We start from the raw sequence: 27,698 nt of genomic DNA on the forward strand, positions 1-27,698 counted from the left end.
AGCACGATCAGCCACCCTGTGGATATCCCATTATGATATATATAATAATGATGATATCGTAGCCCAAACGTTCTTGAGCCTCCCACCAAACGAACAGCGCATAGCTGGCGTTTACATGGTCCAACATTTGATCACGTTATATGAGAGTCAATATTCTGGTCCTGGTCTATTGTATAAGTTGCTGGACGACATAAAACTAGACAGGTGGATGAACATGGGTACTGAACTGATTAATGTCATTCTGGATCAGCGACACAAGTATATAGTATACGTGACTAGATCCCTGCTTCCCGCTCCACCCCAGGTTAAGGGACAGTCATACGACAAGCTGAACCCCCTACGAGAGGTTCATCCTGTAAAGGATGCAAACAATGAACTGCAACGGGTGTATGTCTACACCCCCTTGTCAAAATTAGAGATACTGGAAATGAAAAAAATGTTACCATCCCATGATAAAGACCCGGGGGGGTTTCCACCGAGAACTAAAGGACATTCTTCGCTTAGGAGAATATACATATGCTGACATTCTAAAGTTATTAAAAGTACTATTGCCTGCTGGTATTTACGAGAAGCTGAAAGGACAGGACTGGGAGGTGGGAGAGAAAAGGCTCAGCTGGGATCTGTTGGAAAGAGGAAGTGGGAAGAGGCCCGGGGGTTGGTCTGGGTCCCCGAGCTAAAGACCTACCTGAACTCCTTGTACAAGTTTTGCCCAGATTACTAATTACCAAGAAAGAAGACTGGGATGCTATTTCAGCCTGTAAACAGAAACCAGACGAGGACACTAGCGATTTTTACTCGAGGTTTGAGAAATGTTTCACTATCAATAGTGGTCTTAAGCCCGGTAGTGATTCATATCCTCATCTTTTCGTGAGCAAACTAGTAAAAAATTCCCTACCAGAGGTGAAGTATAGGGTACTGAAGGTTGAGAGTACTTGGCAAGCAAACAGCCCTTCACAAATGTTACAGATGTTACAATACCACCAGAACAGAATTAGAGAAGAACACGAACAGGACAAGAGACGCATGAGAGACACAAAGATGAAGATGCTGGTGGCCCAATCGACCCCGGCAAACACAAACACGAACAAGAATAGCACGAAACAAAATAATGGGACCTGTAATTATTGCAAGAAGCCAGGCCACCTCGTTAATGAATGTGCGGTCCTGAAACACAATATAGCGATAGGTAAAACAAAGCCACGTCCTTATCCTCCCAAAGAAAATAACACACATCAGACATCAGATACATTTCCACCGCCGCCTGTCCATGCACCTGCACCAGCCCACGCCACAACACAAATGTATGAGCACGCTCAGACTAACTATCCAGAATACCAAGCATATTCGTGAAGAAGCCCAGAGAGGGAATTCGACTTGCCACTTATTCCAGTTCCTGTGGACCAAGCGGGTCCCTATGTGCATGCACGTTTACTAGGAAAGAATAAAAAGTTTTTGATTGACACTGGGGCAAGTAGAACTACCATCAGTCATTCTGAGGTTCCAGGGGCACCCCTCTCGGGCTCAAAGAGTATATCCCTGGGCTTTTCAGGAAAGCCTATTATCAACGAGGTTTCAGAACCAGTCTCTTTAGGAGTTGGTCCACTAATACATACAACAGACTTACTGCTTACTAAATCATGTCCACAAAACTTACTAGGCATAAAAACGTTAAAGGAACTGGGGGCAATTATCTGTTGCTCGCCAGAAGGAGTGCGGCTGTATTTACGTGATTTCAAGGGACATTTTGTTATGAAAGGTATTGACATCAGGCTTCGTAATGTACCACAGCACCTATGGGCACAAGGCCCGACTGACGTAGGTTTCATGAACATTACACCATACCAGGTCACCCTCAAGGAAGGAGTGGTGCTGCCACGGATTAGACAATATAAAATTCCACCTGAAGCTGAAGTAGGGTTGCTGAAAATTATTGATGAACTCATCGCACAAGGGGTGGTGATAGAGACAGATTCGAACATATGCAATTCACCCGTTCTTCCTATTCTTAAAAGAACTGATCCCAATGCATCACCTGTCTATAGATTAGTTGTGGACCTGCGAGAATTAAACAAATGTGTGGTGCCACAGTACCCTGTGGTCCCGGACATTTCTTCATTATTGACTGCCATTGATGCGAAGGATACGTTCTTTACAGTTATCGATCTGAAGAACGCCTTTTTCAGTATCCCAATACATCCAGACAGCCAATATCTTTTTGGTTTCAGTTTAAAAGGCCGCAGCTTCGGATTCACAAGAGCACCACAGGGCTTCACGGAAAGTCCTAGCATCTACAGTCAGGCACTCAAAAGACAACTAGACAGTATTCATATGCCTACCACTACAGCACTGATACAGTATGTAGATGAAATTCTCATTACTGCACGATCGGAAACTGACTGTGAAAATGCATCACTCACTGTTTTACATTTCCTAGCTGACAAGGGGCACAAAGTGTCCCCTTCGAAGTTACAATTCTGTGAACAGCAAGTGGCGTACCTTGGGCACTTGCTATCCAAGGAGGGTAGGCGACTGACACCAGAACGTATTCAATTGATTTCTGGCCTTTCACAGCCCAAGACACAAAAGGAGGTACGTGCATTCATTGGCCTCACTTCATATTGCAGGCAGTGGATTCCCCAGTATGCTCACATAGCCAAGCCCCTAATACAGTTGACGACACAGGAGGTAGCTTCTACTAAAGTCCTCCCTTGGACACAAGAACACACTGTGGCATTTGAAGAATTAAAAAGAGCTTTATGTCAAGCACCAGTTTTAGAGATCCCCGATTACAACAAATCTTTTATGCTTTTTGTGACAGAGCGAGATGGAACAGCACTATCTGTCCTAACACAAGAACATGCAGGAAAACACAAGCCCAGTGCTTATTTTTCTAGTACATTGGACCCAGTAGCACAGGCTTTGCCTGCGTGCCTAAAATCTGTTGCAGCAACTGCCTTAGCCACAAGACAAAGTGACTCGATAGTGCTGGGCCACCCCCTGACAGTACAAGTACCACACACAGTAGAGGTTCTCTTGAACCGAACACAAACACAACACCTAACTGTAGCGAGACTGACAGGTTATGAGCTGACGTTATTTCAACCACACATAGAGATCAGACGATGCAACATACTGAATCCTGCTACTCTTTTGCCCTCCAGTACAGAAAACGTTTCCCCACATGACTGTGTTGAAGTAATACATACCGTGACTAAACCAAGACAAGACTTGACAGATGTTGCACTCCCAGACCCGGACCTAACACTCTATGTTGACGGTTCATGTATGAGGACGGGGGCGGGAGAATTAGTGGCAGCATATGCAGTGACCACTGCTACTGAAATCATAGAGACTAAAAGAATAGACATACTGTCAGCACAAGCAGCAGAGCTCATCGCTCTGACACAAGCGTGCATAAAAGCTAAGCACCTGAGAGTAAACATTTACACTGATTCACAATACGCATATGGGGTAGTTCATGACTTCGGCGTACTATGGAGGGAAAGAGATTTCTTGACTTCTCACGGGGCCAGGATACAGCATGGCCCCCTTATTCAAGCCCTTCTAGATGCTATACATTTACCAACAGCCATAGCTATCCTGAAATGCAAAGCACATACTAAAGCCATAGATACCATTTCTCAAGGCAATGATCTGGCAGACCGAACAGCTAAACAGACAGCTCAGACCCCACTAGACATGACAAAATCACAGATACCATCAATGACCAAAGCCATGACAGTTAGGGATCCTTCCAAGGATATACAAGACATTCAGACACATGCTACTCTAGACGAATTAAAGAAATGGTCGGAACAAGGAGGGGTACTGACTGATCAGGGTTGGATGACTAAGGGCAAAGAAACATGGTTTCTTCCTGATGCAATGGTACAAGTGATCATAAATACCGCACATAGTCCTGCACACTTAGGAGAGAGAGCAATGCTAGACAGCTTACAGAATATATGGTTCAACAAACACCTGCGTGCAGCAGCGAAACAAAAGGTCAGAACATGTATGATCTGTTGCCAATTCAATCCAGGTAAAGGCATTCCAATGGAACAAGGTGGATTCCATCCACCTGACCATCCGTTTGAAGTCCTCCAAATGGATTATATCCAAATGGACAGATGCAGAGGTTACAAATATGTCCTAGTAGTAGTATGTTCCCTATCAAGATGGACAGAGGCCTACCCAGTCCCTGATTATACTGCTGTAACTACCGCCAGACAATTGGTGCGAGAGTTTTTCCCACATTATGGATTACCGCGTGTCGTGTATTCCGACAACGGTCAGCCTTTCTCCTCTGAACTCATGAAACAGGTGTCCCTTCTGTTAGGGTATACCTGGAAGTTCCATTGTGTACGACATCCTGAGGCAGCAGGCCTTGTAGAAAGACATAATCAGACCTTAAAGATAAAACTAGCAAAGATTTGCGCAGACAAAGGTGTAGATTGGATGGTAGCCCTGCCGGTTGCCCTCTTTTACATGCGAATGGTAGCCCATTCTAGAACAGGCTTATCTCCCTATGAAGTGGTCTTTGGTAGACCACCGAATATGTGGGGCACTCCAATGCCTAAAAAGATCACTGATGTTGATAGTAACATGCTGACAGATTACCTGGCTTCCTTGATGTCTGCACTACTCTCTTGTCGTTCGCAGGTTGCAGCCGCCTTCCCTGACAACACCCAGGTCAAGGAACATTCCCTCGTTCCTGGGGATTACGTAGTCATACGGAACTTTGATAGAACGAGCCCTCTTGAGCCAAGGTGGAAGACGCCCAAGTTGGTATTATTGACCACGAGGACCGCTGTTAAAGTCGAAGGACGGAAAGGATGGGTTCATCTTCATCATTGTAAACGCTACTTTGGAAATAACGATTCGTTTAAAAAGGACATACACTCTTCAGACTTTGAGACCCCTTTACTAGAGGAGACTCCCCAGCAGGAGTACAAAGCTAAACTTGGATCTAAAAAGTCAGAACCCGTTTGATCAATTAAGTCCACTAGGTGGTGAAGCGGTTGAACATGTATTCTGGCTTGCATAAGATCTTGGATACTACGGATGAGAAAAAGAGCAAGATGAAAAGCAAATACTGTAAAATATTACGTGGTAGATGTATAGTGACTTTGATTTTTTTATTTCTTCTGTGCATCACGAGGATATGTATCAGCTTAATACTACATGCTATTTTTCCTCCTATTGCCTCACTCTTACACTCTTCTACTAATGATACCATAAAGCACACATTTAGTGATCTGCCATCCCATGAGCTATCATATCGACTTGCCTTACGCAACAATACCTTTATTCAGATGCTGCGCCATTCACATCAGACTAGCAATGCTACAGACTGCTGGGTCTGTGGCCGACTTCCCCCGTATCAGAAGGTGAAGGGAGTGTTGCCTCTTTTCCCTTTTCCATTCTCCCATAATGGTTCTTGCGGAGCATGGTTTGCCTTAATGACATCCATCAACGGTGATGCCAAAGAATGTCAAGACAAGGAGTGTAGGGGCGACTGGGTATGGGGTAACTTGAATAAAGTCATGAATAAAGCATGTTTCCCAGATGAAGAAGGTCTTACCCAAAGGAAAGGTACAGATCTAGAAAATGAAGAGTATCTGCAAGGAAATGCGACCCTCGACTTTATAGTGTTGAATGTCAAGCCCATACACAATTTAGGTCCATCCTCAATCACAGTCCTGCCAGTAAAAGGGAACTTGTGTGTCAGAAAAGAAGGCTCTGTACATTTGGGGCACAGCGAGTGTAACACTATACTGGTGTTTAAAGACAAAGGAAAGTCTTACTTCAGAGCATCACAACACACCTACTTTATTTGTGGCCAGACAGCCTATGTGCAACTGCCCTTAGACTGGGGTGGGACGTGCTATATATCGTTTCTTTTACCACCGGTTTTCTTGGCCCCATCGAACTATCACCAAAATCTCCAACTAGCACTTATCAGACACAGAAGAGGGCTCGATGCCTCTGGCATTGACCAGACTGAAACAGCTTGGGACAATATACGGATTTCAACAAAGGATTCTTTTTCTTCATAGGTCCCGTCCAGAATAGTAAACTTATCCGCAGACTAACAAGGATTCTAGAAACAGTTGCTAATGAGACTGCATCAGCCCTGGGGAACTTGACCCAGGAACAGTCTGCTATGAGAATGGTCGTTCTTCAGAATCGTCTTGTTCTTGACGTCATCCTAGCGGATAGGGGCGGGGCCTGTAGGGTCATCGGTTCCAGCTGTTGCGTTTTCATACCTAATAACGCACCGTCTGTATACAAAGCAATAACAAGACTCCACAAGATTGCCCAAAGCATACACCAAGACCCAGGCACGTGGACTTGGTCCAGTTGGCTCTGGGAAATAATATCAGCATGGGGATGGAAAGTGTTGAGTCTGTGGACTAATACTACTGATGATATTCAGTTGTTGCCTATGTCTGCAGTGTGACCCGGCCATTTGCGGCCTGTGTGCTACTGCATGTGTTCCACATCCCCATTTACAGAGCATTGAAAATGGTAAAATAATGCTGCAAGAACAGATTGACTGTCTCATGAGAATAGATATGACATGAGGGTCCACTAGGGGACAAGGAGGGAATGAGGAAAATAAAATATCATGAGGCCTATGTGTCCCCGTGTGTTCCCCCACACTCATGTGCACATACATGTAACCTATGTATTTCCCCTCCATGGCCTGATTATCATGATGCTTATGCTATAACGTGGCCTGCCATCATCCAGTCTCCCATGAGAGAAACGACAAATCTGCTCTGAGGCCTACACGTTTTGCATCATGTTTTCCCGCATTTCCATTATTGTGGCTCCGCCAGAGCCGAAAAGAGGTTTCAGGCCTCAGAACGCTCTGAAAGCTGTAGCTGCGTATCCTTGGCCTTGCACACTTGGGCCTCAGCCAAAGGGGCCCCGACCGAGGTGCCGAGACAGTATTGAGCACGGTTATCTGCTTACTCCTACCGAAACCACATTCCTGCCTGGAGGAGGGATAAACATGACCCATCTGCAAAGGAGAAAGCCTAGCCTTTCTGTCTCTTTTTGTGCGATTACAAAGCTCACGTCAGTGAAAAGCCCATAGCCCCCATGTAAGACTTCAGCAGTAAACGAAGAAATAAATGCCACACTGGCTCTTGGTGATGGGCAACCTATGTCACGAACCAGTCGCTGCTCCAGACTTTAGATATTAGATGATACAAGATGTGCTGGTCGCCCTGACACTGAAGGCCTCATTCTCAGACTCCAGACTCCCCGGTTGCATAGCAACCCTTTCACACGTCAGTTACACGTCATGCTCGAGTTGAGCACAAGTAAGGCAAAGTTCCAGTAAAGTTCCAGCTGATCACGCAACCCCCTCCAGGCATCCACCCACCTATGACACTTACCTATTATCATCAAGTGGACGCCCACCTTCACGCCTACTTACACACCCACATGCTCTTATCTCATTCTCTCTTGCTCCGCCTGAAGCATTCCTGCTTACGTATATTATTACAAACATATATATACTGTACTCTGTGAATAAAGTTTGAGAATATATTTTTGAGAATCCTGGTCCTGATCCCTTGTGGTGATGGAACTATTCTCCCTATAACTCGAGTTATTTGAATAAAGCCCTTTTTGAACCTGATACCACGGACTCAGCCTCTTGCTTCATGCATGATCATATTGATATATAGAAATTCCGAACGCGTAATATTTTATTTACGACAGGTGGATAATTGGAGAGTCTTCCTGCCTCGACGTCGAGAGCCTTGTCGTCGACGGAGGGCTTCGTCTGAACGGAAGCCTAGACCCCGACGGGGAATCTCGCCTCGACGTCACAGTTTTCTCCAAAGCTTTGGAGACATGTGAGGACGGAGGCACCTGCCTCGACGTCGATCCCGACAGAGGCGCCTGCCTCGACGCCGACCCCGATGGAGGCGCCTGCCTCGACGTCGAATGTTCCGACGATGAAGGTCTCGACGTCGTAAGTGTCTTCGCCGACGGTCGGTCTTGTCTCGACCACGAACCTGGTCTCGACGACGATCTAGGTCTCGACGTCGTAGCAGACTTTGGAGTCGAACGCCTACGAACTTCTGTCGACGCAGACTTTCATCTTGCCGCTTTTGACGTCGAACGATGTCTCTCTCTCGACGTCGAACGATGCCTTTGTCTTTACATCGAGCGATGCCTTGACGGTGAACTATGACGCCGTTCCCTCGACGCCGATGATTTCTTAGACGTCGAAGTCGCCGACGACGAACGCATCCGCTTCACCGCTGTGTCTAGAGTAGACGACGATTTTCTTTTCGAAGCATGACTCCCCCTGGACTCCTCACCTCTCAGCGACGATCCCGCCGCTGGAGTCTTCGACGCCGAGCCCGACGCCGAAGGAGAGCAAACAGGGACCAGCTGCTTCGACGTCGACCGCTCCACCGATAATCCATAGAGCCTAATCCTCTCTCTCTCCTTCAAAGTTCTCTTGGAGAGGTCTTTACAATGACGACATGTAGCTGGAAAGTGAGATTCAGGCAAACAGACGATACACACAGCATGTGTGTCTGAAGAAGCCTTCTTTTTGCCACAGGAAGGGCAAGGCATAAATAAAGAAGGCATTTTTCTGTTGAAAATAGTCAGAAAAAACACAGGATACAAACTTCCTCACAGATATTAATAAGAGGAAGCTTTAAAAAATGACTAGATAAGCAATAATTCTTGACTGAAAAGTCAAAAAGGAGAGAGCTGAATTCCAGGGTCCTGACTGAAGGAGCCGGAAAGAACAACTGACCCAACTGTCACCCCTGAGGCATAATGGGATACTACAGTCAGGGTTGCCTTAAAGGCACGGTGCCAGTTTTTACCTGTACAGGCTTTTCAGTCTCTATGGTATTGTATTGCAATGCAGCCTGCAGGCTAACAATGTTTTTGTGATCTGTGTTTCTCACAGTGTTCTCTTTTCTTTCTCATGAGTGTTTTTACCTCATTAAAAAAAAGAGATTTAGGTGTATTATTATACCTATATGTTTTATTGGATGTTTATATATACATTGTCTAGTTTATGGGGGCTGCATTTGCTTGGAAAAAATGATATGTTTATACATATACAGAGCTGTATATATGTATGGTTTTTACATATATAATTATTATTATTTCCGGGGTCCCCGCACATGGGCGGGAATATTCAGTGCTTATGACTATTGATGAGGATCCCCTGGAAGGGAAGCAGAATTGACTTTTGGAAGTAATTTAGGGTTGGTCCAAAGAACTACTATGTTTAGGTGCATTTGCTAAAAAGGTTCTTCTATAGTCAATGCCTGAATCTCACTTACTCTCCTGGGTGATGTGATAGCAACCAGAAAAGCAACTTTCCATGTGAGAAATTTTAGTTCACATCTGTGCATTGGTTCAAAAGGTGGACCCAACAGTCTGGTGAGAACAATATTGAGATTCCACACTGGGGCAGGTGGACGTCACGGGGGAATAACTATTTTGAGTCCCTCCATAAACACTTTAATGACAGGTACTCTAAAAAGAGACAGATGCTGTCTATTTTAGAGATATGCAGCTATAGCACCTAGATGCAAGCGTATGGATGTGTATGCTAGATTGGAACGTTGTAGATGTAACAAAGAGCATATAATGTTTGTACAAAACCATCAAGCGGGTTGATGTGGTTGTTGTTACAGTAAATGACAAACTGCTTCCACTTGGCGGCATAGCAGGCTCTTGTGGTAGGATGCATAGCTTCCTTGATATTCATACAGTCTGGCGGTAGATTTAGCTAGCCAAACTCTAGGACTTCAGGTGCCAAATCGCTAGATTGAGTTGGCTGGGATCTGGGTGTCTTATCTCGCCATTGCTTTGGGTGAGTAGACTGGGTGAAAGACGTAGGTTTTTGATGAGGAACTACTGAGAATTTCAATAGGGTTGTGAACAATGATTGACGTGCCCATGTGGGAGCAACGAGGATTAGCGTCAGGGACGTTTGTTTGAGTTTCCGAACCACTAATGGAATGAGTGGAAGAGGCGGAAAAGCATAAGCAAATATCCCTGACCAATTCATTCATAGTGCATTGCCTTTGGACAATGGGTGTGGATACATGGACGTGAAGATTGGGCCTTTTGTGTTTAGATGCATGGCAAACAGGTCTATGTTTGGGAAGCCCCACATCTGGAAGAATGGGAGGAGGACTTGAGGATGTAGTTCCCATTTGTGGATCTGTTATGTCTGGCAACCTAACAGAGCTGCCATCTGATTGTCCACTCCTGGGAGGTGTTCTGCCAAGATAGATTTTGTGATGAATTGCCCATCCCCAGACTTCCTGTGCTAGCTGAGACATTTGGAGGGAGAGGGCCGCGCCCCCCCCCCCCCATCCCCTGTTTTGAATGTAGTACATGGCTGTCATGTTGTCTGTACGAATTAGCACGGTCTTGCGTACTATCTGAACTTGAAGTGCTTTCAGGGCCATAAAAATTGCTAGGAGCTCAAGATGATTTATGTGAAGCTGTTTCTGTTGAGAGCTCCACATGCTTTGAATTGTGTGGATTTGGAGATGTGCTCCCCAACCTGTTAGTGATGCGTCTGCTGTCAGTACGATGTGTGGAACCAGGTCATTAAAGAGCTGCTCTTTTAACAGGTTTTGTGTGTTCCAACACTGTAGAAAGCGATGGGTGCGGCTATCTACCAACACTAGATCTGATAACTGACCTTGAGCATGGTTCCACTGACGTCCTAAGCATTACATGCATTTGGAGTCTTGCGTAGAGAACTATGAAAATGCAAGATTGAATATGCTACTTACCAGTATGCATCTGTTCTTGGCATGTAGGGCTGCTGACATTCATATCTGTGCATAGATCGCCGCCTAGTGTTGGGTCCGGATGTTTGCACTTTGTTGTCCTGGAAGAGTCTTCGAAGTATCCTGAGATAGGGGACTCCTCCCCTGGACCACAGTGCGCATGGGCATCCTCTCCATCCTCAGACTGTTTTTCGCCATTGTGGCAGTGATGGAGTAGATACAGAAAGTGATGACCATGCTATACAGTAATTCTGAGAGCTGCAGCTGCTACAGGCGCCTGGGAGGAGGGTGGGCGATATGAATGTCAGCAGCCCTACATGCCTAGAACAGATGCATACTGGTAAGTAGCATATTCAGTTCGAGGCATGTGGGCTGCTGAATTCATATCTGTGCATAGAATACATAGCAGTACCTCCCATTAGCGGCGGCTACCAGTGCCAGCTGCAGCGGTCTGAAAAAGAGTTTTGAGAACAGCCTGTCCTACAGCTGCCTGCTGTTTTGAGTGTACATCTACACAATAGTGTTTGGTAAATGTATGTATAGTGGACCATGTGGCTGCTCTACATATATCATGTAAAGGAATGTTTTCCAGGAAAGCCATGGAGGGCCCCTAACTTACGTGTTGAGTGGGCTCGTGGGGGAATCGTTAATGTGCGTTTAGCCTTCTGATAGCAAATTTGAATACATTTAACGATCCATCTGGCTATACCTGCTTTGGAGATGGCGTTGCCTTTGTGTTGTGGGGAAAAGGCAACGAAAAGTTGTTTTGTCTTCCTAAAGCTTTTGGTTCTGTCTATATAGTACATGAGGGCTCTTTTGACGTCTAGTGTATGGAGCATTCTTTCAGCGACATTTTGTGGATTCTGAAAGAAAACAGGCAGTTCAATAGTTTGATTCATGTGGAACTGTGATATTACTTTAGGCATGAATTTGGGGTTGGTACGTAGTACGACCCTGTTTGCGTGAACCTGTATGAATGGCTCTTGAATGGTTAGTGCCTGGAGTTCACCAACTCTTCTTAACGAAGTGATGGCTACTAGGAAAGCTACTTTCCAGGTGAGGAATTGAATCTCACATGAGTGGAGAGGTTCGAAGGGTGGACCCATCAGTCGGGTGAGGACCAAGTTGAGGTTCCACACTGGTGCTGGTGGGTGTCTTGGGGGAATTACTCGTTTAAGTCCCTCCAAGAAGGCTTTGATGGCAGGCACTCTGTATAAAGAGGTGCTGCCTGTTGGAGATAGGCTGCTATTGCGGTTAAATGGATACGTATTGAGGTGTATGCCAGATTGCATCGGTATAGGTGTAAGAGGTAACAGATTATGCTTTGAATGGAAGCGTCTAGCGGGTTAATGTCATTGTTATTGCAAGAAATGACAAACCTCTTCCATTTGGCTGCATAGCAAGCTCTGGTAGTGGGTCTCCTAGCTTCCTTAATGATCTCCATACAGTCAGGTGGCAGGTTTAGGTAGCCAAACTCTAGGACTTCAGGAGCCAGATCGCCAGGTTCAGCTGTTGCGGATCTGGGTGCTGAATTTCTCCATGGTTCTGCGTTAAATGCGCGAGTTTGATCCGCAGCCTTTGATGCGGCACCACGGAAAGTTTCAGAAAGGTGGTGTACCATGGCTGGCGTGCCCATGTTGGAGCAACCAGGATGAGTGTCAGTGAGTGTTGTCGCAGTTTGCGTGCCACCAGCGGTATCAACGGCACTGGGGGAAAAGCGTATGCAAATCTGCCGGACCAGTTCATCCATATCGCATTGTCCTGCGACTGTGGAAACCTGGCAGCAAAGCTTTGGCATTTTGCGTTTTCCCTTGTGGTGAATAGGTCTATCTCTGGATGACCCCACTGTTGGAAGTACGGTTGGAGTACTGATGGGTGTAGCTCCCACTCGTGCATCTGGTGGCTGTGTCTGCTGAGCAGATCCGCCATCTGGTTGTCCTTGCCGGGGAGGTGTTCCGCCAGGAGGAATATGTTCCTCTGAATCGCCCACTTCCACATGCTCTGAGCCAGATGAGACAACTGTGGAGAGTGCGTTCCTCCCTGCTTCTGTATGTAGTACATGGCAGTGATGTTGTCCGTCCGGATCAACACGACTTTGTTGCACAAGTGTACCTTGAAGGCTTTCATTGCCAGGAAGATTGCCATCAGTTCTAGAAGGTTGATGTGCATCTTCTTTTGTTGTATTGTCCATAGTCCCTGCACTGTGTAATTGAGTACATGAGCTCCCCATCCCTGGAGAGACGCGTCCGCTGTCAGTATTATTTGTGGAACAGGCTCGTGGAACGGTCGGCCCTTGCAAAGGTTTTGTGGATTCCACCAATGCAGAGAGTTGTATGCCCGACCGCTCACCAACACTAGGTCTTTTAATTGCCCGTGAGCCTGATTCCATTGGCGTGCCAAGCACTCCTGAAGCGGGCGCATATGTAGTCTCGCGTGCGGGACTATGAAAATGCAGGAGGCCATCATGCCTATCAACTGCATGAACACTCGCGCAGGAAGGGAGTGTTGGGGTTTGAACTTTGAGATCAGCATTTGCATGCCGTTGATCCTCACTAGATTTGGCTGAGCTGTGGCTGCCAGAGTGTCTATGGTCGCACCTAGGTACTGTTGTACGTGTGCGGGTTAGAGAGGTGATTTTGGGTAATTTAGTGAGAATCCCAGACTGTGAAGGTGAATGGTGCGGGACACGTGGCTGGCACATTGCTGGGCTGACTTTGCCTGAACAAGCCAGTCGTCCAGGTAAGGGTAGACGTGAATGTGTTGCCTCCGTAGATGTGCAGCCACTGTAGCTAGGCACTTTGTGAAAACTCTGGGTGCTGTTGTCACGCCGAAGGTAAGGACTTTGAATTGGTAGTGCTGCCCCTGAATAGTGAACCTGAGATATTTTCTGTGTGACGGGTGTATGGGTATGTGGAAATACGAATCTTTGAGGTCTAGCGTGGCTAGGAAGTCTCCCTGTCTGAGCAGCGGGAGAACCTGCTGTAGGGTGAGCATGTGGAAATGCTCTGAGAGAATGTAGTGGTTGAGGGGTCTCAGGTCTAGTATAGGTCTGAGTGACCCGTCCTTTTTTGGTATTAAGAAGTACAGAGAGTACACCCCTGTCCCCTGCTGGTGGACGGGCGCGACCTCTATTGCGCCTTTTTGCAGCATACTTAGCACTTCCTGCTGTAATAATGCTAAGTGCTCTGAGGACATAGGACGGTGCTTTGGCGGTATTGTGGGTGGAGTGGAGGTTAATTCGAGGCAGTAACCGTGTTGGATAACATCTTTGACCCACCTGTCCGTGGTGATGGTATTCCACGTGGACAGGAACCGCTGGAGTCTTCCCCCGACAGGTGTTATGTGGTCGGGGGGAAGGGAGAGGGCGTCACTGTTTGTTTTTGGGGGAGGACCTGGTATTGCCGTAACCGCGTCCTCTGCCCTTCGTGCTGGAGCCACGATATCCACCTCGGGTGTTTTTATCATAGGTACTTTGTGTGCCCCCTTTATTGTAGGTTTGCTGTGACCCCTGTCCTCTACCCGCTCCTCTATTTCCGGGGCGACGAAAGGAGCCACTGCGAAATGTCTGCGTTTGCAGAGCCCCCATTGACTTTGCAGTGTGTGTCTTTTTTTATTTTTTCTAGGATGGTGTCAACCTCTGGTCCGAATAAGTAGTCGGGGTTGACAGGCTGATTGAGGATGTTATTTTGAACCTCAGGTTTGAATCCGGAGATTCGTAACCAGGCGTGTCGTCGTAGCATGACGCTGGTGTTTATTGCTCTCGCAGCTGTGTCAGCGGCATCCAGTGCACACTTAATGGATGCGTTTGTGAGAAGTTGTCCCTCCCTGATGAGGAGCTCCGCTGCCTCTTTGTACTCGTCTGGTAGATGTTGGAGTAGGGTCTCCAACGTGTCATAGTGTGAGCGATCGTAGCGAGCTAGGAGCGCCTGTGTATTGGCAATGCGCCATATGTTTGCCGCCTGGGCTGCAATCCTTTTGCCGGAAGTCTCTAGCACCTTGGACTCTTTGTCCGGGGGAGGAGCATCACCAGTTGTCTGCGAGTGTGCCAGTTTGCGAGCATTAGCAACTACGATGGAGTCCAGAGGTAACTGGCCTCTAATGTACGTAGGGTCCCCAGGTGTGGGCTTGTATTTTTTCTCGATCCTGGGGTTTATTACCCGTGCCCTGGTGGTTTCTTTGAAAATGGCCTTTCCTGGCTTGAGGACACCTTTCAACATGGGCAGAGTCTTTACAGTCCTCTCTGAGGATGCGAAAGTGTCCACCAAGAAATCGTCCTCGATTGTGTCTGAGTGGAGTTGCACTCTATGATTGGCTGCGGCACGTTCAATGAGGGCGTTGAAAGCAGCAGTGTCCTCTGTGGGAGACGTCTTTGTGCCATAAAGCTGCGTGTCCTGTGTATCCAGAGCGGCACCTGGGTCTACAGGGTCATCCCAAACTTGATCAGGGTCCTGCTGGCCTTCAGGGTCCATATCCCTGGGGTAGGTGGTGTCGTCACCCATGTAGTCCTCTAATGCGTCCGTGTCGGAGTGCGTCGGAGAGAAGGACTGTGGATCTGGGTAAGAGGTGTGGAGGCGTTCATAAAAAACTGGTTCCGATTCCGCCGGCAGTTTTTGCTTTAGCGGGATCCTGTAAGAGTCCAAAGCCTGCTCGGAAGTGATCTTCCGCTTTCGGAGCATGAGCCTGCCGGTGTCGGCGTCGATGAAGTGGGACGGTGATGTCCCAGTAGGAGAGTGCGCAGTAGATGGGGACCTTGTCTGGGTGACACGTGTTCTGATCTCGAACAGTTTCGGCGCCGTGGATGGCGGCAAGCCAAAGGTGATGTTGGTCGGTGCCGAAGGTGCCTTTTGAGCCTTTTTCGGCTCGGAGCCCGACGTGGCCTGGAGGGCTGCCTTTTCTCTGATGCGTTGCAAGGACGCTGCAACTTATCGCACCTGGAACGCCGACTGTTCTTTGGCGCCGAGTGGTTCCGTAGAGGTAGGTGTGGACTTCTTTGGAGCCACAGGGTCATCGAGTCGAGGAGAGGTAGTAGCTGTCGACGGCGTCGAGGATTGGACCGTAGTCGCTGCTATCGAGGTGGATTGCGATGCAGCGGCCATTTTAGCCTTGGTGGTCGGCGCAGATTGTTTCAGTGCCGGGGGCAGAGGCGCTTTGGCGGTACCGATGGCCTTTCTCTTTGGGTCGGCGCCGACGTCGGCTGCAGCGAGTTCGGCACCGAAGTCCCTTTTGGTGCGGTCGGAGCCGACGGTTTTGGCTGGCGTCGAAGGTGTGGTGGTCCTCGAGCCGACCAGTGTCAGTTTCACTTTCGGTTTCTGTTGAACCGGTGCGACGATTGGTTTCGGATTCGTGGAAGGGAAACCAGTCTTTTTGGGTAATAATGGCTCTCGCTGGATGTCCGAGGCCGGGCCAGAGGGCGGGGCCGAAGAACTGCGGGATTGATCTTGGGTTAGGCCCGAAGGCGATCCCTCGACCGGAGCCGTAGACTGACGCTCTGGGATATCCTCTGTTTGGACGGGTAGGCCCTGCTCGTCACCAGAGCTACCTTCTTCGGCTCCTAAGGCCTCATCGTAGTCTCCTACCTCATCGTCGGCTTTTTCCCTGTGAAAAAGCTCTTCATCTACGTCTTCCACGCTTTCAACATCTTCGTCCTCGGTGCTGAAGATGTTGGTCGGGGCCGGTGCCGCTTGCTGCGCTTCAAGTCTCGCGGCTCGTCGATTCCGGAGAGTCTTCTTGGATCTGAATCGGGCACAGGCCATACATTTCGATTCGTCGTGATCCGGTGAGAGGCATTTGTTGCACACCGGGTGGACGTCGATATGTGGATATTTCGCGTGGCAAACAGGACACAGCTTGAATGGAGTCCTCGATTCCATCGTCGATGTAGGGTCGATGGTCGGATATAATGGATCCGAAAAAGTTGTTAAAGTCGCTAAACTAGCCAGTAAACTGTCGATACCGATCGGGAACAGTACCGACGAAAACTAAAGGCCTTTTGGCCTGAAAACTAAATTTTCCTAACTTGAGTCAAGATAAGCACATCCGAACCCAATGGCAGAAAAAAACAATCTGAGGATGGAGAGGATGCCCATGCGCACTGTGGTCCAGGGGAGGAGTCACCTATCTCAGGATACTTCGAAGACTCTTCCAGGACAACAAAGTGCAAACATCCGGACCCAACACTAGGCGGCGATCTATGCACAGATATGAATTCAGCAGCCCACATGCCTCGAACACCATAATTCCCAGTAACTGCATGAACACTCTAGCTGGTAAGGAGTGTTTAGGCTGAAACAGACATTATGATCTGAAAAGTTCTGATTCTGGCTATAGTTGGGTAGGCTACAGTTTTACGTGTGTCTATCATAGCTTTTAGAGAGTCTTGAGACATGGATGGTTGGAGATGGGATTTGGCCCGATTTATTGTGAACCCTAGTTGGTGAAGGAGTTGCACGGTTTTTTTTCTGTGGTGCAGACAGCTGTTGTGTGAACTGGCCTTTATGAGCCAGTCGTTTAAGTATGGGAAGACGTGAACATGTCTTCTCAGGTGGGCTGCCACCACTGCCAACCATTTTGTGAAAACCCTGGGAGCGGTTGTCACTCCGAAGGGTAGGACTTTTAATTGATAATGTTGGCCCGCAAACACAAACCTGAGATATTTGGCATGCGCTGGGTGAATTGGAATATGAAAATAAGCATCCGTGAGATCCAGAGTGGATAGAAAGTCGCCTTGCTGAAGGAGAGGAAGCACTTGCCGGAGTGTTACCATGTGAAAATGGCCCAACTAAATGTATGGATTTAGTTCTCGGAGGTCCAATATGGGCCTGAGAGAGCAGTCCTTTTTGGGAATTAGGAAGTAGAGGGAGTACACTCCTGTTCCTTGGAATTGCAAAGGGACTGGTTCTATTGCGCCCTTTTGCAATAAAGAATGAACCTCCTGCTTTAGAAGAGTGAGATTTTCTTGTGACATGAGGTGTGACCGTGGAGGAATATTGGGTGGAGTGCTTGTAAGTTCCAGGCAATAACCATATTGGATCATTTGTAGAACCCATCTGTCTGAGGTAATCGTATCTCAAATAGGTAGAAATTGTGAGACGTGTCCCCCAACAGGAGTGGAATGATCGGAGGGTACGGGAAATAAGTCCTTGTTTTTTTGTTTGCTGGGGAGGCGCGTGTTGAATTACCCCTGCCGTTATTTCCTCTATATTTCCTCTATATCCTCCTCGAAAATCACCTCTTGAAGAGGGGGACTGATTGTTGCCCATGTAAAAGGAGGAGGCATTGTCTATAGAGATATTTTTGGAGCTGCCCCTATAGAATGAGCGACAAAAGGAACCCCTGTTGAAAGGAGACTGTAAGGCCCCCATGGACTTAGCAACCTCTGTATCTATTTTCATTTTCTCTAAAGATACATCAACAGCTGGGCCAAAGAGATGTTGCGTGTCAAACGGTTGATTAATGATAGAGGCTTGAACATCAGGCTTAAACCCTGAAATCCTTAACCAAGCTTGTCTGCCCAGCAGTACACTAGTGTTCACTGCCCGAGCTGCTGTGTCTGCCTGATCTAACACACACCTGATTATTAGTGATCAATTTACCTTCTTGAATAAGGTCACTGGCTATAGCTTTAGGCTCATGTGGAAGGAATTGAATGAGCTTTTCAAGTTCATCATAATGATCTCTATCATACCTTGCAATAATGCATTGGCAAAGCGCCAATTATTAGCAGTTTGTGAGGCTACCTTTTTCCTTAAGCCTCCAATAATTTGGACTCCTTATCAGGAGGCGGGCATCCCCAGTTTGAGAGTTAGCCCTCTTACGAGCATTGGAAACGAACAAAGAGTCTAAAGGTAACTGGCTTCTGATATAGAATGCGTCATTAAGTGCAGCTCTGTATTTTTTCTCTAACATGGGAGTGATGATGTAAGCTCTGAAAGGGTCTTTAAAGACATCCTCAGTATGTTTTAGCATGGCGTTTAACATTGGTTATGTTTGTGTAGCCCTTTGAGATGAACTCTGTATTTGATAAACAAGATCCTCCTCTAAACTCTCCTTATGAAGCTCTACTCAATGATATTCGGCAGCCCTATTAAGAAGATCAATGTACCCAATGTTATCATCTGGAGGAGAAGGTCTAGATGGATAGAAGTCAGGGTCATTATCTGGTAGAGGGACATTATACTGATGCCATGGATCAGGATCCTGTGGTCCATCTTGTGGTGCATCTTGTGGTGCATATTCATCTAAATCATCATCCCCTGTATCCTGTGGGTCAGGTGATGATGGGAAATGTGTAGGTGAAAGAAGCAGGTCTTCTTATATTTCAGAAGAGTCAGTAACCACATTTTTCTTCTTTAGAGGAATGTGGTGGTCCTATGATAAGCCCATTTTCCTCTTCGCAGCGAGTTTGGCATGAATGTGTCCAGTTTCTGGATGAATAGCGATTTCCTTCTGTTTTGGATCAGATTTTCGGTCTGAGACTCTTTAGTCGCTGTACTTTCTTTAGATGCCGGGTTCGGCGTCGAATGTTTTGGCTCCGAAGATTTGGCATTACGTAACGGCGGCATGGAGACTAGAAGGTGTTTAGCTTTAGAGGCCAAAGGTTTTGGGTCAGCACCGGCATGGGGAAGGGTGTTGTTTTTGTTTTGGCACAGAGTCCGAAGGCGGGGTGCTCGAAACCTTTTCCTCGGTTTGACCTTGGCACGAAGGCAGAGGATGGACCAGTGCCTTCTTTTTGTAAAGGAAATGGTATGGGAATATGTCAGGTCTTCGGCATCGGAGTCCGCGTCAGATACGGAGACGTGCTCCGCCTCCATCTCGGCTTTCCACACTTGCAATTCTTCGTGATCGACCCTTTTTCGAAGAGGTCCAGCGCAGGGCTGCTTTGCTGGTACATTTCGTAATGTCAAGCCGGACGATCACTGAGGGTTTTCTTCGACCGAAACGACTGGCATGCGTTGCAGTCTTTCTCGCCGTGTTCCGGGGTTAGGCAAAGGTAGCACACTTCGTGCAAGTCGGTGCACAGGAACTTAGCGCAACACCCTGGACATAACTTGGATGGAGTACGTTACATGAGCTGCGACCAATCCCGGCGCGGGTATGTCCCACAGCCTTCCACGAATGTTCTGATTTAAGGACCTTCACAACATATAAAAACCTGGGTACAATTTAGCACAATTATTACGTTTGAAACCTCTCGTGCTCTACTAAAATCTACGTGAAGACGTTACAGTAGCTTAGTTCAAATCGGTCCTTAAGAGGGATATATATATTTTTTTTAAATACTTAGATTTAATTATACACAGGAGTTGGAATAGCAGGTTAACGATGACCAAAGAGATAGTGTGGGGATATAAAGCAAACCCCGAAATAACAGTCTAGTGAGGATCTGCACCAGACAGTACTTTCCTCACGGATAATCTTGTTGTGAAATGCTGGCTTCTACATGATGCAGACAGTAAGGGGAAGCAATCCTGCAACCAAAAAGTAGTTTGAGAATGGGAGTACTCTGAACATGATCCCTGTGAAGGCCTGCTAAAAGTGGTGCCACCCTTGCTACGATAATGAATGTGCCCAAGAAAATAGACAGGTAATCAGGCAGGCAAACAGATGCAACCTTCTTCGAGCAAAGAGAGATTAGAGGGGGCTGGCAAAAAGACCTGTGTTTGAAAAGAGAGAAAACCACACTAAGACACAGACAGCACAGAGGTTGCTTCTTGTTTACCCTCCAACTCAGCGACAGGGTCTCCAAGACCAGGGGTTGATACTGGACTCAGTAGAGACAACGTCTGTCCATGGAAGAAGCACGTACACCCTCTACCCCCTTTTTAATTCTTCACCTTCCCCACCGATGGTGGCACAGGAAGGATCCTGATACTCAAAGCTGTACCATGGGGGGTTTGGTGGTGTCAAAAGCAAACGTTTGGTTTGGACACATAGGACTATGGAGGACCCTACTATTGCTGGGTTAAGAGGTCTGTGGGTGTTGAGACAGAGTTTGAAAGAGCTGTGATTTGGGTTCGTGCTTGGGTCACTGTGAAGCAAGGAATGATATTTGCTGGACTCTGAGGATTCAAGGCAAACAAAAACAATCACTCCAGCAGTGGAATTGATAACTAGGTTTGGCGTTGGATGTTAGGACAGAGTTTATCTGGGGTTGACCAGCACCAGAGGCTAGCGTATGACTTCTGTGAAAGTGTTCTAGCACATGCTTGAAAGTAGTAACCCAGATGCTGAATACCAGACATTAACCATTTAAGGCGCATCCTTTTAACATGGTACAGTTTTCAGTTTTCCCATTTTTAGGTAAAATATGACAATGACTGCAATAATCTTATTGATTAGAAGCAACATAACACTGTAATAAAGCGTGCAAATTAGCAGCACCCGAATGATACATTTCATACCAAGAACTTGCCATCTGAAAACAGATAGAGCACAGCAACAAAATCAAACGGGGAAATAGGAGAATAATCGGACAAAGTCACCAACAATGACAGGATTTTAAAGAGGAAATCAATTACATGTAACTTGGAAAGTACTGATTTAATAAAAAAAACCAAAAAAAAAACAGAACACTACAAGGTCTACACACAAACAATGGCATGAAAAACAGGCAGATTTGCTAAGGTGACTCACTGAAAAGGATACTTAATCTTTAAATAACAATTTAATTCACAATATTCTAATGGCAGCAAGCATTTGACGGTGAAAGAAGTCATCCAATGATTCTTCCACTGCAAGGTAAAATCTGCATTTAGCATACACATTCTGTTGGGCAATATGTAATACAATGTTTTATATTGTTCTCCAGAGGTAGAGTGGTCTCAATACATTTAACATACAACAATTTTGAAAACCTTCATCCAGATATTGTTCACGACCCTTGAGCCAATTGTAGTTTTCAGGTCTCGCCTACGCAGCGCGCAAGCGCTGTTTGGAGTGACCTTTTGGAATCACACTGTACTTTTTTGGAAACTCGTGCACGTACTGCACTGTTTCCAATGAGCCCTTGTGCATGTACGGCGTTTACCTTGCGGGAGCGGGCAGTGGCGCCATCTGTTTGCAATTATCGCGCCCGCCGCTGCTCGCTCCCGTGCGGTAAACGCTGTAGATGGACCGTAACTTTCGCGGCCGCGCTTGTCTTTCAACGCTTATTTGTGTAAGTGTTGTCACCAGTCTACCTCAGCTGGCACCATTAAATGACAGACGATACGCACATGAGCAGCTGCTGGCACCCATGGAAAATAAGCTCCATAGAATCTTTCCAGTGGGGGCCGAGGACCAGGCCTGGCCAGGTTAAGGGTAACCAATGCTGCCTGCTGTGCGCGCACACAAACAGTAACATGCACAGCACGAGAAGCACCAGCAAGAATATGGGACGACAGACATGCATGCATAGGGATACCCAGGTACACAAACCAGATAGAGTTATACCAACGGAGATATGTACACAGAAGCATCACACGCCTATGCGCACACATGCCTACACAATGAGTTCTGAATATGCACAAAAGCACTAACTTATAGTCTGTGGCACACAATGGTTGTGCGTCCTGAACCAGTTTTCTCCATCTTATTTGGGGGTCACATCTCCAATACAGCGATATCTACTGAATTTTGGTTCTCTCTGATTTGCACAGGTCTACTCCGTGCAGCCGCTGTGAAATAATCTGGACACCTATGCAAAACTCACAGCTCAAAGAGACGGCAGACCTTCCCACAAGCAAAGGCAACAACACAGCTCCAAACCCATGGAGCTGACAAAACAATGCTCCCAAATAATACATCCTACAACTTTATTACAACATTAAATCTCAGAAACAGATCATGTTAAACAGTCCTTCCCTCACGCTCACATGCATAAAACGCACCACCACCAGCCTATAGTGGCTAAAGGTACAGCAGTAAATCCCCTGCCGCACACAGACCAATGCTGACAGATGGCATAGGGCTCCTATACCTTCATGCAAACCCGTAAGAGCTGCAGATTCAAGCGAAGAGAAGTCATTTGAGGCTAGATTGTGAGTTCTGTTGAAGAAATGTTTGTCTCCTCTTTAATTGACCTTGTGTGGAGATGTTGTTTTTATTGATATGGGTGGGTTTGTTCCACTTATGTACCTATGGGGATGTGTGAGTAGTCAAGTACTCACATTTCTAAACCCCCATGTAAAAGGCATACAAGAGAAAAGTTAGCTTTTGCTGAGAACATGCCATAAATTAGATTGAACAGTAACCTGTTCAAAGAAGAAGACAAAATAAAGTATAAAACATACCTATCTGGACTTTCAAGCAATAAGATGTCATCTTAGATGTAAAAGATGCTTAGTTGTCAGATCCACAGGAGGTGAGGTCACATTTGTCTGCCAGACAGAATTTCCTTTTCATCGCCCATAACTCCAGCTTGGAGAAACTGTTCACTCATCTTCGGTCAACATACTCCTATTTCTGAAAACTGTAGAAAGCAAAATTAATTTACTTAGACATCAATGGTTTTACACATTGAACAACTTTTAGATTGTTACATTCAATAAAGAAAATGGTCACATTGCACTACAAATCTAAAAGAACAAGCATCTGCAATGCAATAGGTCTCGCGTTTACGCGAGTTTGAGCTATTGGCATCGTAAAAGACAATACCTTTTAAGTTTTGGTTTTTAAAACATAAAAGGCATTGTCATTCACAACGCTAATAGCTTAAACTTTCATAAATACGGGACCCATTGTATTCCCAATGCTTGAAGGCATCACTGAGTTGTCCTCTTCTGTTTCCCATGGCCCCTGAAGAGCTCCAAGTTTGCTACAAGTTACATAAAAAAGCCAGTGGTCAGAACTGCGCAGAAGAGACCCTCCTGCAGTAAGAGAAAGTAGTGTTTACAGACTAAAGACAACGTACCGTGTGACAACCAAAGAAAAAGGGCCAGTCCTCATGGGAGGTAACAAATGAAGACCAGGGGGTGCTAAGAAGGGACCAACAAGCCTAATAACAAATCACAAGCCATCATTTAAGAAGGACAATGACACAAGCCAATGACAAATATGGGCAGAGTGTGGGAGGGGCTTCAGATACATATGGCTATACAGCATGACTCGCAGAGCAGCACATGCGCTGCTCAGGCTCGACCAAAAAAAGCCTTGCCTAACTAACGAAGGAACAATTTACACCTTGCCACAATGCATGAATGCATGCATGAAGGCATGAAGGCAGAGCATGTGCAAATTCAGGTGCATGATTCTGCCTTGTTGCTGCAATGGTAGATCCTCCCAAAGGGGCAGCCTAAGCGGAGGATCGATGCTCATGCACAGGAGTTTGGGATACCATAATCTCGGTATCCAATCGGGAGCTACAGGTAGAGCTTGGACCTCAGTCAATTTGATCTTCTTGAGAAATCTGGGCAGGATTGATATCAGCAGAAAGGTGTAGGAGGCCTAAGCTCCACTCGAGACCAAAATGCGTCTCCGAGCACAAGTATCCTAGAAAACGTCAACACGTGGAAGTTCTGACATTGCGCGTTGTCAGCGGTGGCAAATAAATCTAACCAAGGTTCTCCTGGATCTCAAAAGAGACCTTGCACCACCACCATTCGTGATCCACTAGGCATTGACACCAGAGATCGTCCGCACTCCTGTGTTCAGAGAGTCCGCAAGATGCTGAAACACCAGCAATTTGTCCTGATGTTTTAGCTTTGTCCAGACACCCAAAGCCTCTCTACAGAGTCCACAACCCACACCCCGTCCTATTTGTTGCAATACCACATGGCAGTGGTTTTGCAATACCACATGGTGGTGGTGTTGCTCATGAACCCTTGATGGAAGGAATAAAGGTTTTTCAATGCCAGGCGAATCGCTGTTGACTCCAACAAGTTAAAGTTGAATCAAGACTCGACAAAAGACCAGAGTCCTCTGATCTCCACCTCTACCAGATGACCGCCAAAACGCAGGAGTGATGCATCGGTCACCAAAGTCAGTTCTGGGAGGGGAGAGAGAGGTCTGCAGCGGACTCAACTGCAGTTCATCAGCCACCTCCACAGGTCTTTTGCAGTTCCCTCAGAAATCTAGACCAGGTGGGAGGGATTCCCCTGATGCTGCACACATAGGGAATTGAGGTCCGCTTGCAGAGCTCGCTTATGCCACAGGGCATGTTTTACCAGCAGGATGCAGGCTCAGTAGCCCCATAGTCCGTCTCACAGATATCCAGGATAGAGTCTGAAACATTCAAATACTAGCCGGAATATCCTTATGAGGTGCTCAGTGAAAAAGGTGAAACCTACGAGTATCGATTGTGACTTTTGTGATACAAGAACAAGGTTTCAATGTTGTAACAGAAACTCCCCTCCATAGAGTAAGTGACACATGCCCTTACGCTAGTAAATGGCATATTCTTGTGATATACAATCCCAATGTAATTTATCCCTTCATTTTTATTTTTTCCACACAGTGCCTGGCCGGGCCCTATGTGTGTATCCTTGACTACCCCTCACTCCCACAGGTGTTCACCACACTAACTGTCAGTCATCCACAGGTATGACACAGTGTTCAGAAATTCAGGGAGAAATTGTCCTACCCTACAATGCTTTTCATTGATACATTAATTATCATCTTTCAGGTGTCCCTAAATGGATAGGTCCTGATGAGACCCCACATTGTTAGCTGGGTCGAAACGTCGTCAACAACTTGAAGCAAACCAATTCCCAGTCCCTACTATTATACTAGGAGGCTGATAACATTTATTGTGTATCCACTGAATGTTCGTTTCTGTAACATTGAAACCTTGTTCTTATATCACAAAGGTCACAATCGATACTCATAGGTTTCACCTTTTTTCATTTGGGACATTCAGCACTGAAAATGTATAACAAATGTGAATTTTCATATATAAAAACACTTGTTAGTGTTACATGTCCTTTTTTCTCTTACATTTATGTACCCCAATTTAACTGCGAAAGGTTTAGCAAATCATACATAAATAAATAAAAAAGTGCATGTAACTTTCTCCGGTCAGGGTTCTGCATTTGCAATTATTGCAACACACACAGGGGAGGATCGATTGGTAGAGGCTAACATGAAGGATGGGCCTCCTAGGATGAGCTTGTCGGGTATGATTAGGGCTCTAACTGTTGAGCCTGAAGGCAGCACATGTGCGCTGTCACTTGCAACGATCGGTTCTTTCTTTTTTCCTTCTTTAAAAACACTATAGAGGTTGGTTGGTTGGCGCCAGCCAAGATGGCCGCGTAAGACTCAAGCTCCATGCCATTCTCTGAGTAGCCAATTAAAACTCGGCAGTTTATCCGCCTGTAACCCATGCAGAAACCCTACCAGAAAGCAACCAACCTAGAGCACTATCTGGCTCAGCAACCGCACAACGACTGCGACACCGAGCGGCGAAGATCGAAGGACATGCGAGCGCAGACGGGCCGGCCGAAGAGATACAGCGCTGTGAAGGTCGGGACCTGAAGTGCGGGGAGAGACCCCGAACAACCCACGACTAACGCTCCAAAGCCCTGGGCGAGACTGGAGCAGAACAGAGAGTCCCCGTCTCCCTCCCCTCCCCCCCCCTTTTCCGCCATCTGGGGAGGCACAGAAGAGGGACTGGTAAGCGGATCGTCCGCCCGGTCATCAGCATCGGAAGGGAGTAAGAGGCTCTGCCCAGGCTGGGAACATCTCGGTCGGGCCTACATGACATCGGAAGGTAGGTAGGCCTGAGTTGACGTAATCAGGACACTCAGGCCCTGTAGCAGCTGAGAAGAAAGCATGGCACTGCACACCAGAGTGGGATAAAAGATTTTAGTAAGCTGAAAGGGAAAGCGCATAGAATAACTCGGTCCGCGGCGCTGGGGGCCTACTAGCAAGCAGACGCAAGGAAAGACGCGGACCAGCATAGCTCCAAGAGGAGCAGCGAGGCGCTAAGGCTCTGAGAGTACGATACCCAGAGGCACAACGGATAGCTGTTAAAAGACAGTTACTATTTTGAGGCTTTGAAGGTGCGGCCGTTTGTCGGAAAATAATAAACCAGGCGCCGCCACATGTGACAGTCATAATGAAGCCCAAGGATGCGGCAGCAACCCAGAGCAATAAAATGGACAAGTATGCGATACCCCAGAATCTAGTGACCGAGGGAGCCAGATCACCCGGGGAGCAGGAGCTGCAGGAGCCATCTCTAGGGGCTATAATGGAGGCGATCCGCAATGTGGAAGACCCTCGAAAATAAGATTAATAAAATTAACAGACGTCATCCTCATCCGAGCGGATATGCACAAAACATCAGAGAATATCAGCAGAGAAAAACATTGGAGAACTGCAGGTCGTAACCAGACAACTAGAAGAAAAGGTTCAACAGCTGTAACAGCAGCAGGAAACAGTGGAAACGAAGTTGGTAGACCAGGAAGGGCAGGTCCAACGCAATAACGTAAGAGTAGTCAGGGTGCCGGAGGGAATTGAAGGTCCCTCCATAGAACTTTTTCTGGAGGACCTGGTCCTGAATCAGCTGAAGCAAGGATACAAAACCAGCAAGACCGGGACACCATCCTGCAGGCAGCCCAGACTATGGGAGACCTGGTCCATGAAAAACGAGACGATGCGGTATTTCCCAGACTTCACCCTGCTGGTACAGCGTCAGAGAAGGACCTTCGACAAAGTCAAGAGCGCTAAGAGAGGAGGATATTAAGTACGCAGTGCTCTTCCCAGCCAATTAAGAGTAATGGAGGAAGGTGAATCGTGGTACTTTGCGGCACCAGAGTAAGCATGGGACTGGCTGGAAAGAAGACAGAAAGGCATAGTGAGAAGACTAATCGAGCCAAAAAGCAACAAACGGCGCAAGAGGACAGTCAATCTGCTACTAGGACAGACACCACCATGAGCACCAGATCCACACATGATCAGGGACAGCCGGAACTGTGCCCG

General features: G+C 46.9%; 1 protein-coding gene across 2 annotated transcripts in view; it reads right to left on the minus strand.

Annotated features, from left to right (window-relative positions):
- Positions 1-27,698, minus strand: part of DYRK1A (dual specificity tyrosine phosphorylation regulated kinase 1A) — a 551,386-nt gene that overhangs the window by 439,156 nt on the left and 84,532 nt on the right. For both annotated transcript variants that reach the window (XM_085621267.1, XM_085621268.1), the window contains exon 2: positions 23,075-23,253. The gene's annotated coding sequence lies outside the window, so the exon portion shown is untranslated. The remainder of the gene's footprint in view (positions 1-23,074; positions 23,254-27,698) is intronic.

This window comes from Triturus cristatus, chromosome 8, assembly GCF_964204655.1.
Source record: "Triturus cristatus chromosome 8, aTriCri1.1, whole genome shotgun sequence".
Lineage (NCBI taxonomy): Eukaryota > Metazoa > Chordata > Amphibia > Caudata > Salamandridae > Triturus > Triturus cristatus.